Raw genomic sequence first — 12764 nt, 5'->3', positions numbered from 1 at the left:
AGTGTCATACTCCTAGTCTCTGTTTTCACCCAGATGTAACTGCATTGCAGTCAATGGACTGACTCCTGTTTTACAACCGTGTGAGAGGAGAACCAGACTCAATACTGGCAATCCCTGCTTATGCCAATATTGTTACTAATATACTCATATTCCATGAGAAGTAGGGCTAAAATATATTCTGCTGTGAGATGGACATTTTTAAAGGGATGGGGAACTGGGGTCTTATTTAAAAGCATGTCAGCAAATAAATGCAGACAACAAACCTATTTTAATATCAGTGTTTCTAACATTCTGAGGCTAGAACACTCCTACTGAACAGGAATTATATTCCTTAATTATTCTTAAAGAGACTTGGCCTAACCCTACATTTTTAATCTTTTTTAGGATTTAGTTTAGCAGGATAAGAGGTTATAACAGAGCATAAAATGATTTAGTGCAATGCCTACAATCTATTGATGCTTAATGTAGTTGATCACTGAAATACTTAAAACGATAGTATTAAGTGATTTGTGCATTTGATGACATAAATGATAGTGACAGCCTTAGCCACATAGTTGCATTCCACTTGTCTTTCACACACTTTATTTGAAGACATGCATGTGTAAAGATCAGTAGCAATTGCCAATTTGCCTGGTCTACCACATCACCATAGAGAAACTGCTACAGACTTTTCCCCCTTAGGTGCAATTTTGTCATACTCCATTAATCCCCTCAATCCTCCCCCAATCCTGTGGACTTGTTATATTGTAATCCATGATTGTTGTGGTAAAGGAACATTGGAAAGTCTCTGTTGTCCTCAAGGCAGAAAATTACAATGATAAGTCTATTAAATTTGGCTCTTACAATGTCCACTTGGATCAAGCCTGCTTGTCACAATAATAACCAATAGCCACAATGTCAGTACAAATTATCACCAACATCCAGAACGTCAATGCGAAATTAATTTTGCGTCTCACATAGCTTTGTCTGTTCAGTTCCCAGACAAAGGCAGAACTCCAGCTGTATTTTTAAGGAGGGAAAATACTAAATCAACACATCACATAGGGCAGCTTCATTCACTTATGCATGTCAGGTTTTCAGTTTTCAACTCCCAACTGGAAACTCTATCACATGATTGCACCTATTGTGTAACAAAAAAAACTTGGCATTCTTCCACCTGAATCTGTTAAAGAGCGATTACTGAGAGCATTCCCTTTCAGGGTTGTTCTAGTTAAATATGAGATTCTTCATAAATGGTACTGTTCCTGTCTGTCTGTCTGTCTGTCTGTCTCTCTCTCTCTCACATACACACACACACACACACAGAGTATTTCTAGTCCCATCTCACTTGGTCTGAAGTCAATTCCCCCTTTTTAAAAATACACATATCAGAGAACACTGTTTATTTTCTTTGATTGGCTTGATGAATTAAAACTTGTAAATCTTGGTTTTATTCCAGTGACAGGAAGAGTTAACAGCTGAGTCCAACTATCTAAAAATCTATGATTGATCACTAGTGAACTCTGCAATAAAAGCTTGTTTGCTAATTAACTGCACTAAGGTCCACATTCAGTGACATGTTTAACAGCATTTTTTAATTAGGTAAAAACTTTCCCTTCCACATATGAGAGCTCATTAGAATTTTAATTCTGAAATAAACAAAAATAAATAAGTAAATCAACCTCAAAATAACTAAACAGTAATGATCAAAATACAGGAAAACTAAAAAGCATTGTTCCTCTGATATCTTAGGTGTCTGAAATTGATTTATTTTAGCTCCTATGTATGGTTTCTCTTTTTTTATATTTTAAATTAAGATTGTATTTTATTATTCTCTAGAAATCTGCAACACCTTGTGCCCTAAATAAGAACAGCAGCCATGAATCTGATTACATGATCTACATGCACTTCACACACTAAACAAGTTTGTTAGCAGACTGTTGCAAGAATCAATCTCATTCACCCATGGGCACAGTGTACACCATTTCTAGATCACTGAGCTAGTTTATTTTATTCTGTAATGTGCACAGAGGTTAACCTGCACAAAATTCTGCAATGTAGAATTATACTTAAATCTGATGTTACTCCATTCAAACCTAAACCATACTTAACACATTCATTACTGATAAGAACACTGTAAACATTATTTATGACCAGTTTCAAGGATTATATTTGAAGCTTAACATGAGGTGGCTATATTTTAGCACATATAAAAAAGTGCCATTATGGAAACCAGCAACATAAGGCTGGCATATTCAAAACACTGTATAAAACAGCAGGATGCCTCTTGTGGTAATGGGGGTATAAAAATAATACATTTCTAAATATATTTAGAGAGTTTGTATCCAACTGAGAAATGCTGCTCACCAGAACAGAGACGGCAGGCAAAAGACAAACTTCTATCCAGTGCTGATTCTAGCAGAAGTATTTAAGTGCAGATAAGTAATGTGGGTCCTTCTGAACAGATCACCCCAGTCTACATTGCAGCTTATGTTAGCCAATGCCATATTCAAATATGAGGTGCAAGGATAGTTTTTCTCATCAGTGTAGACAAGGCTAAGCCATGGTATAATCATTGTAAACCAGTCTACAAATCTGTGCTCTTGATAACGATCTCTCTAGTCTAGCACAATTTTTAAAAAATCACACGGATGCCAAAGCCCTAGCTACACTGGGGAAATGTTAGCACCATGCACTGTCTTGAAACACATTTCTGACAAATGCATTTCCAGGATTAATGTAGACAGAGCTTTTAAGAGTGAAGGTTTGGAAAGATCTGCCATTGTAGTATGATAGGAAAGTTCCATTTGGCTCCTTTCCTGAACTTCTCCACACACTGCCCCCAAATTTTACCACATTATATCAAAAAGAAAATACTAAAAATAAAATAAATAAATAAAATAATAATAATAAAATCTAACAGTAGCAAATGAGATTCATACATGACTATGAACATATTGCATGCTCTCTCACTGTTATAATCCTCATCCTTCCATATCACATCCACTGACTCCCTTGCTCTTTTATTTCTAATTTATAGTGTAAGCTGTTTCAGTCAGAGGCTGAAAGTTCACTACTTGTTATGCCCTTTGTCTTTTATCTCCCTTTGATCTAATGACATTCCTAAGCAATTGCAAACTGTTATCTCTTAGGATCTGATCCAAAGACTCCAGTGGAAATTTTTCCAGTAACTTCAGTGGAAGTGAGACAGTGCCCATATCATAGTTCATTGCCATAAAATGGTCTGCACCCTTCTTTTAATCCCACAAAATTACATTTTTCCAAAGTTCATAAGAAGAGATCCTCCTCTGATGTAAATCAGCATAGCACCAAACACTTTAGTGAGCTACGCCAATTTTCACCAGCTGAGGATCTCTAGCCAATTTTTGTATTATAAAGATGAAAAGTAGTTTGGGATTTCTCAAAAGAGAAGTAAAGCTGGTCTTCTTAAACGTATTGAAAGAGACTCTGAACTCTGTGGTAACACATTCATATATTGCCTATATGTTGATGTTCTCTGGGCAAGTTGTACAAAGCCATATTTCCTGGTGCAGTAGAATAACTTTGTCTCACTCTCCTGATGCAAAGCTCCCTACATGTCTCATAGTGATAGAATCATAAAAGAGACCTCAGGGGGTCATCTAGTCCAACCCCCTGCTCAAAGCAGGACCAACCCCAACTAAATCATCCCAGCCAGGGCGTTGTATTTTTTCCTAATATCCAACCTAGACCACCCCCACTGCAACTTGAGACCATTGCTCCTTGTTCTGTCATCTGCCACCACTGAGAACAGCCTAGCTCCATCTTATACATTACTCTATATATGCATAGTGTTGTGAGACAATTGTTATATCATCTTATTCACCTTGCCATGGATATTATTTGTTATAACTTCTGAAATTATAAAGAAGCAGTAAAAACAATGTGAGATACAGAGAAACAAGATGGATGAGGTAATATGTTTATTGGACCAGCTTCTGTTGGTGAAAGAGACAACCTTTCGAGCTACACAGAGCTCCCCTTCAGATCTTCCCAGAAAAGCTGAATGTAGCTCGAAGATCTGAAGAGGAGCTCTGTGTAGGTCAAAAGCTTGTCTCTTTCACCAGCAGAAGTTTGCCCAATAAAAGATATTACTTCACCCACCTTGTCTCTCTAATATCCTGGGACCAACCCACAGCTACAACACCACTGAAAATTTGAGATAGAGTCAGTGAAATGTTCTAAGCTAAGAACAGTTGCTTGGGATGTGCAGACAATGTTGCTTAATGTAGAGTAGCCAATGCAAGAAGCTTTGTCCCAATGCAACATATCACTTAAACTATAAAACAATATTTTCCATAGTTGCAGACAACATTTTAGGTTGCAGTACCTGTTGAACAGATTTTAAACATAATGTTCTCTGTCTAACTTTTCTCAACAATTTCTTCCCCCACTAAAGTGTCCATTTAAAATGTTCTCATTTATTCTCATTTACTTTTAGATAAAGTCCTTCACAAAACCCATAGAACTTGATTCAGTGACCCTTATACTGAGTGACACTTACTCACATGAGTCATCTCACAGGAGTCATTGGAAGGGATTTTCCAAAGCACTCAGCACTGGCCTCTCTGCTGTCACTGGAGTCAGTAGTCAATAGTTGAGTCACTGACTTCAATGGAAGCAAACATAGGCCAGTGCGGAACACTTTTGAAAACTTAAAATTTAAACTCAAAGACTCCGGTACATTTTGCGTGGAAATCAATGAAACTACTCATCAAGCAAGTGCTACCCAAAGTGAAGAAAACTTGTAAAATTGAGTCCAAGCAGCTCACGTTAGCAGGCTGGCCTTAACCAGTTGTATAAACATTACAGTATAAAGATAAAATAATCTTAGAGGGAGAAGGAGCAAGTCAAAGCCGGAAGAAGTTTAATTTTCACCTTTGACAACAGGAGGATTTTCACTTCCAGCTGCTTCTGTGTTTAACTGACCATTTTTTATGTAGTGAGTGAAAGCCAGCCAATTTTCTTCAGAGAAGTTGTACTATTCTCTTGACTCAATAAGAGCTATATGCTTCTTATTTGTCTATGGCACCATGGGGATGACATAAAACATCAGAGCAAAGATTTCTTTTTCCAATATGCAAAATTAACTCAATGGGGAGCATTTAGATACCACCAATTTAGTATCAAACCAAAGCAAATAGTCTTCTTAGGGAAGAAAGGGACCAAAGGGAACAGAAAATGGTACCTGAATTAATTCAGAGTTGTTTCTTATAAAAGCAGAAGAAGTTTCTTTTATGCTCAAGTGGATTACATGTTTCCTTTTATAATAAGCCAATTGTTTGGGGAATTTAAAGATAATGTCATGAATAACCTCACGTAAGAGTACAAAAGGGAGGCTGAATTTTCCAATATATTTTAGTAAAAGGGTCATTCCAAAACATGGCCTGGATTTCTTTTTTGGAAGGAGATTATGATTTACATCCTCCATTGATGTAAAAAGGCATAGTTCCATTGAACTCAGTGTTATTGAATGATAATGTTACACCATGTATTCGTTTCCTATTTCCTTTAAACTTGAGGGACCCAATTCACTGAAATACATGGAGTTACCCTTATTTATGCCACCCTACGGTTTAACCAAATAAATAACAACCCAAGGACTTTTTTTTTTTTTTTGGTTGTAAAGAGAGTTTGTTTGGGGAGTGAGGTCTATTTATACTGCCAGCCCTGGCTAATGATTCTCTACTTATCCACATTTCTAAGGACCTAAGATCTTTTGTTTGAAAAGAAGCTTGGAAGCAATTGTCTTGTGTTCATTAATCCATAAACATTTGATTTCAAATTAGATTGCCAGCAGACATAACCTCTCTGCATTGTTACAGTGGAAAATTGATTTGATTAATCAAACAGCTTTGTCTCTAGAATAGTAGTCCCCAACAGTGCTATGCAAAAAATTGCTGATACAATTGCCAGTGCTGGCATGCTCATCTCTCACCTTGCTAAGTTTTCCCTCATGAAAACATCAATTGTACACCTCATTCAATTAATTATTCTACATAATGCTCATTGTACCTATTGTGCATCATTCTGCATATTAATAAAAAGCTATATTCTAGTCCTGGCTCTGAAAGTGACCTGCTTTGTGACGTCGTGCCACTCACTGCACTGTGCCTCAGTTTCCCCATTTGTAAAATGGGGATATTGAGACTTACCTTTCTTCATAAAATACTTCAAAAACTATGTATGAAATACTTCTTTTTTATTTAGTGTATTATTTTTATTTTCATTATGTTGGACACTAGCTACCTAATAATATTAGATTATATATCACTATTTACTATCTACTTTATATTTGACGGGCCTCATTTATACTAAGGACATTCAGCATAGCTCTGAGAATGTAAATAGGTCTTCATATCAGTGTAAATATAATGTACATCTAATTTTATGCTCCTTTATGTTACCAAAGTGGTGTAAATTGGCCTTCATGTAAACAAGAATCAAGCACAACAAATCCGCTTCTCATAACTTGCAGTTTTAGATTTCAAAACCAATAGTTCCTTTTCCCACTCAAGGTCTCCCTCCCATCTAAAGCACTATATATGTGTGACAATGAATACTGTTATACTGTTGCATTAAGAGAATCTGTGCATGAAAATACTGCACCCACAGACAACACAGAATTAACCAAACAAAAATCCACCAAGCACTATTTTTCTTTAATATTGATGTTATTATCCTGTAGTTATTTGCAGTGAAAAACTATGCATGTTGTGCTACCTAGGCCATTTAAACAGTGAATTGGTTATTTTAATCTGTAATACAAAAACAATTTTTTAAACATTTTTGAATTAAACTGGGTCTACTGGAAACAATGTGAACACAATTTATTTGATGAAAGGCGACATCATTGATCTTCCAGTATTTTTATTATCTTTACAAAATGACTACTATGAATATATATCTTTCTCCTTTATTAATCCAAATTTCATTTTATCATGTTGTCTAGGTAATCTGAGCATGTTAGATGCTTCACTTTGTATGAAGAGTATTTGTTGAGAAAAGAAGCAAATGGGAATATTAATTCTAGACAAAACTGCAGGGATCCTACTAAAAAAATGCTTCTCTAGAATAATGGCATTATCCAGCGACTATGGTTAGGTCAAGTATCCATCCCCAAACTGGCTGAATGTGCTCCAGGATGTCTACAGAGCCTTACAAGAAGATATCCTGATTACCTCCTCCCTTGGCAAAACTTCCTGCAGGCAGGTTTGGAAGAAGGTCTCCTTACAGAGACATGTCGTGGGGATGTGATAGGGCAAAAACTGGGGGTTTCCCCATGGAAAAGGTGACAAAGTCCACCACAAACCTGTTTCCTGCAGGATCTGATAAAGGTGGAGGCCATCAGTGTAGAGGTTCTATGCCTCCTTCCCACTCCCTGGTACCTCTTGAAGCTGTGATATCAGGGCTTCTGCAGCCAGCACTTGCCCTGGGGATACCCTAAAAGGGGATTTTCACTGCAGAGGGGGCCTATATGAAAGATAACCTGGAGCTGTATTATCCATCCACCTTGATTTCTGCAGATCCAGTGGGGGTAGAATGTACTCCTTTCTTCAACCTCCTCCTCCTTTCTCAGCTCTACTGCCTCTCCCCTCCCCCCAATACAAACATTCAACTCTCTGGGTTTACAGACTACCTTCCATGCATCTACAGAGGAATATGATTGGGCCCATACTTTTAAAAGATATAAATTCCCTCTTTTCATCCTAACTGTATCAGCAATCACTCCCCAATCTGTGCCCCACCTCACTCCCTTATGCATACACAACACGCATCTTCCCAGCCTGGAAAATTCACATTTAGTCACTCTTCCTAACAAAAACTTTAGTATTATTATTAAACACAAATAAAGCAAGCATACTTATCAGGCTCAGAAAGAACGTGAGGAAATGCTAGGAATGGAGGGCATCTTGAGCAAGCACAGGAAGGAGAAAATTAGTGAAAAAATGAACACATAGTGGGCCAAGCTCCACTGAGATGACTGGGCTCCCGTTGAAATCAAGGCAAGTGAAATAGGACCAATAGTGAAATAGTGAGGAATTTCCAAAAAAAAATCTGTTTTGACTCAAGCCAATTTTTTATTATTATTATTAACATTATTTTTTTCAGAACTGCCACCGAATGGAAATAGTTATTCACCCAGCTCTAGTGCAGACTGACTAAATCTGTCTGGAAGGGAGCTGCAGCAGGGCAAGTGTCCTGAATCTTCCACTCTGCCTGATATCCAGCAGGGAATTGGCACAGCAGTGGGTAGTGCTGTCCTAAGGATGCCCTCCCTTGGTGTTGCCGGCACAGAGGGCCCGAGGGGGCAACAGCGGGGTTCGTTGCCCGGTGTGCTTCGCGCCAATGAACACACCAGGGTGGAGAAGCAGACAAAGTTTATTCAAGAGCTCTGAATAGGCACTAGGAGACCAGCATGTCTCAAATCAAGCGCACTGAGACAAGCAGTTTTTCCCTTTTTATTCTTTTTTTTCCCTTCCCTACTTCCCCCCCTTCCTCCCTCTGCAGCTACACTAAACAACCTTGGCTGCATAGCTTGTTCGCTATGTTCCCTTCTGCAAGTTATCTAGTCCTTCAGCTAGAAGCATGTAGGTTCCCCTTATCACTATCGCTTCCCAGATGCTGGCCTGTGAGGTTAGTAAAGTTTAACATGCAGGGGCTTTGGTTCACTTTGGCCTAGAGCGGGGGGGCTTCATCAACTCTCGTGGTCTTCCACCCCCCCGAGTTACCTAGGGTGATGCCTAGTGACACCAACATTGGGGATGGACTTAATCCAAGGTCACAACAGCCCCTGTAGGCACAGCGAAGTGCAATGTGTGCTAGCAAGTCCACAACGCTGGTCCAAGCATAATTTACAGTTGTATCTCCATAGCTGTATCTTTTACCGAGCAAGCCTTTGTCTAAGCCACCTACACGCTGAAGTCCACATAGTAGTAACACCCACAGTGACAACAACACCATGGCAACAAAAAAAGCAGGATTCACTTCTCTCAAGCTTATTTATTGCAGTTATCACTTCAAGCCAAATCTCAGCCCCTCCTAGTAAAAACTTCTACTTCTTATTAAAGAGCACACACTTTCATTTATATGTATTCCTCCTGCAAAAGCAGGGAGCTATAACTGAGGAAGAAGACAAATGTGTAAGAAATAGATGAAATTCTGTGAACAATGCAAATTAAAGTAACACACTGAAAACAGCAGGTTAAAAAAACCTCCACTTCTGTGCAGAAGGCCCAATTCTCCTCTCGCATCTATCAGTTTTACACCAGTGTATCCCTATTGTCTTCTCTAGATTTGCTCCTGATTTGCACCGGCACAAAAGAGATCAGAATCAGGCCTGGAATTCCTGCTGGTGTTCAAACATGGAAGATAGAACTTTGTGCTGAACATTACACCAGCCCTCCTCATCAACTTGCGTAGTTATCTTCTGGTGAAACAATGCGAGTCAAAGGAGATACCAGAGAACTACTTATGTCCCCATTTGTTTTACTTCACAAAGTTAATGAGTCTTGCCTGTAAGCATTTATTTTTCTGTGAAATAAAACAAAGGTAACTAACTGTGAGTAGTAGCCCAAAGGAGAGGGGGGAGTATCGTCATGCTCCCTGCCATTAGCAAACATGCAGAGAAGCCAAAGTCCCCAGAGCAGAAGGAGGGCTTAAGCCCACTGCAGCGTAAGAAGTGCTAAAGTCACAAAAGTCCCATAAACTGGTTTTCAAGAGATGGCGGAATCCAGCCCCTAGACTCTGTGGACCCAGGAGAACAATGTGAAATCAGGGCAAAAAGTTATCAGGGAAAGCAATCATCTTTACTTCTAGGCACCCTGAACATGCCGATTCCAACTTGAGGCCTGGTGCAAGCATACTGTTCTAGCCAATCACACCGCATCCTAAAGGTGGAGAGTACTGAGCTACTCAATGGAGTGTCCAAGTCCTTCTGCCCTCTCCTGCTTCCATGATCTACAAACGTTTTTGCTTTGTATTGTCAAATCCATGAATGATAGCAAAAATAATGTCACAGTAACAATGGCAAGTTTTTCAGTATAGTATTAAATATCTGCTTTAATTGATAGTAAGAAACGAACTCTGCGAAAATACCAAATCATCAGATTACAGTATTTCTCACTTCCTATTCAACATGATCTATTTCTTCCTGTGACTCTCACAGCAACCAAAGCATGGAGCTGCTGCTGTGATCTCAGCCTAATGCCCGCCCTGTTGTGTCTACTGGTTTCACTAAGCTCTTTAACAAATATTATGGATCCATAAATAGAATATATTCAATACTGCTCAGAGAGAAATTCATTTCCAAACATTCTGTTTTCATGAACCCTCCAATCATTTATTATATTAATCGAAACATTTATTGGATTACTGAAATGTTGTTTAGATTTTACAATCAATATGTATTAACCAAGAAGTACTATTAGTGTTTGCATCACTTGTTTGTTTGCAATTTACATAGATTTTGCTTTCTGCAGTTCTTTGTGCTCATGGCATTTTGAACCATGGTGTGTGTTCAGTGATAATTGCCTAAAGAGCTGCAGAACAGCTGGTGACTTCTTTTCATATTTTTGGGCACAAATCTAAGAGTTTATCACAAGCTTGAATGCAAGTGGAAAAAATCCCCTGCTTGTTTTAGAAATCATGAGTCTAATTCTTTCTCTTCTCACACTGGTATAAATCATGAGTAATTCCACTGAAATCAATGCAGTGAGTGAGAAGAGAATCAGGACCTGGGTCTTTTAAGAAAAACTGTGTGTGAGAGGTCCTACTTGCACACTGCTATACATGTCTTTCAACATTAGCCACCCTGGTTCAAATCTAAATCTGGTCAAAAGTGGAAGTGGGTTTAGACTTTAACCTATTTTCTCTTGGATGCTTGCCCACCATGCAAATTTGCATAAAAGACTTTCTGTGTCAAAGAAAGATCCCAGACTCGAACAGCAGGAGTGCTGCAAGTCAGAAGTGAGTTACTCTGAAAGAACTGCACAGGGAAGTGTGCACATGACATTCATTTATTTTTGTTGTCATTAATAGAATCCACATGCCTAATTGTATCCTCGTATTTAAGCGATCTGTCACCTGGCTTTGTAAATGATGTTACATTGCTTGGAGATGCTTATCACCCTATAAGCTTAAAATAATAAATTCTGACTCAATTGAAATGCAAAGGCAAAATACTACATTTCCTTTTCTAGCAGAGCTTCCATTTAATGTGCCAGATGAAGGAACTTGCTCTGCTTTACTGGATCAGAGTCAAAATGGTTTGTCCAAGGAACTCAGTGATTACAGGAAAACAGTCCTTACTCAAGCAAAACTCTAAATGATGCAAATGGGTGTTTCGCCTGAGTAAGCACTCCATGATTTGGCCCTTTGTCTTCAGGTTAATATATCAGAATGGCTACTCCAATCCAGACAAGGGACAAACCAAGTTCCTCTTGATGGTGTTTTTCTAAGGGCTGGTCTACAATACCACTTAAGTCGATGTAACTTACATCACTCAGAGGTGTGAAAAAGACACCCCCCTGAGCATCACAAGTTACAACGACCTAAGTGGTGTCCACACTGGCACTATGTCAGCAGGAGACATTTTCCGACTGACATAGTTTCTGTCTCTCGCAGAGGTGGAGTAATTATGCCAACGGGAGACTGCTCTCCTGTCGGCATAGCGCGTCTTCACCAGATGCGCTACATTGGCGCAGATACATCAGTGCAGCTGTGCCAATGTAATGCTGTAGTGTAGACTTGCCCTAAGAGTCAAGTAATTTCTCTAAAGCCTCCTCTAAAGTACATTGCCACAGTAAGCGGGAGAAGCAAAATTTGAAATTCTGATGGTCTTGGATTTAAAATAATGGATGTTACTGTTTTGTTACACTACCTTAAATTACCACAGGTCTCCTACACTAAATTTGAGATTCTGTTCTCACACATGGCATCTATTTCAAAACAGCAACAAAGAGTCCTGTGGCACCTTATAGACTAACAGATGTATTGGAGCATAAGCTTTCGTGGGTGAATACCACTTCGTCAGACGCATGCCAGACTAACACGGCTACCCCTCTGATATTTCAAAACAGTACAAACTTGTGTTAAGTGTACAGCTTCTTTATGTCCTTAAGATTAAAGTCTGACACTAGTGATCTCCCCAAACATGCATCTAATTTTTACATCTACACTTGGGTCTTAAAACTATGAGTGCTGAATTATTTAAACTAGTATGTTGGTTAAAGAGTCTTCCATAGTTTTGGCACTGGCCCTCTTTTCTTAAGATGTCAAAGTGCCATTAACATGTTAAGGAACATATTAAGGATACATTAAAATGAATCCCAATTGGAAATTGCATGCAGGAGATGTGTAAAATGAAAAATGTAGGGCATGACAACAAGTGGCATGTAACATCAGAGATTATTACAATGCCTTTACACTACTCACTATACTGCAGGTCACCTCTAGTGAATCACACCACTACTTAGATCTGTATTATATTAGTCCTCTGATACCACATTCTTCTTTAGAAGTGGGATTTGAGCTCTAGCTTTTAAAGGCTGTATGTAATATTTGGAAAACCTCATGATAAAACAATCAAAACACAGAAGACAGAGCTAGATGTTAGATACAGCCCTGAAGTGAAGATATTATTACAATAGCATCAATTGGCCAGCCTACTGGTCATGCTCTGAATTGCCTTACTGGGGAAGGACTTAGCCTTCTTTTCTTGCATTCTTGCTATTCAAAGAGACAGA

At 38.7% G+C, this 12764-nt stretch overlaps 1 protein-coding gene across 7 annotated transcripts in view; it reads right to left on the bottom strand.

The window, feature by feature from the left end:
- PCDH9 (protocadherin 9) overlaps nucleotides 1–12764 on the bottom strand; it is an 878971-nt gene that overhangs the window by 846896 nt on the left and 19311 nt on the right. The gene's annotated exons all lie outside the window — the stretch shown is intronic.

This window comes from Emys orbicularis, chromosome 1 (assembly GCF_028017835.1).
Source record: "Emys orbicularis isolate rEmyOrb1 chromosome 1, rEmyOrb1.hap1, whole genome shotgun sequence".
Lineage (NCBI taxonomy): Eukaryota > Metazoa > Chordata > Testudines > Emydidae > Emys > Emys orbicularis.
The sequence above is the reverse complement of the archived record's forward strand: the minus strand, read 5'-3'. Positions and strand labels throughout refer to the sequence as shown.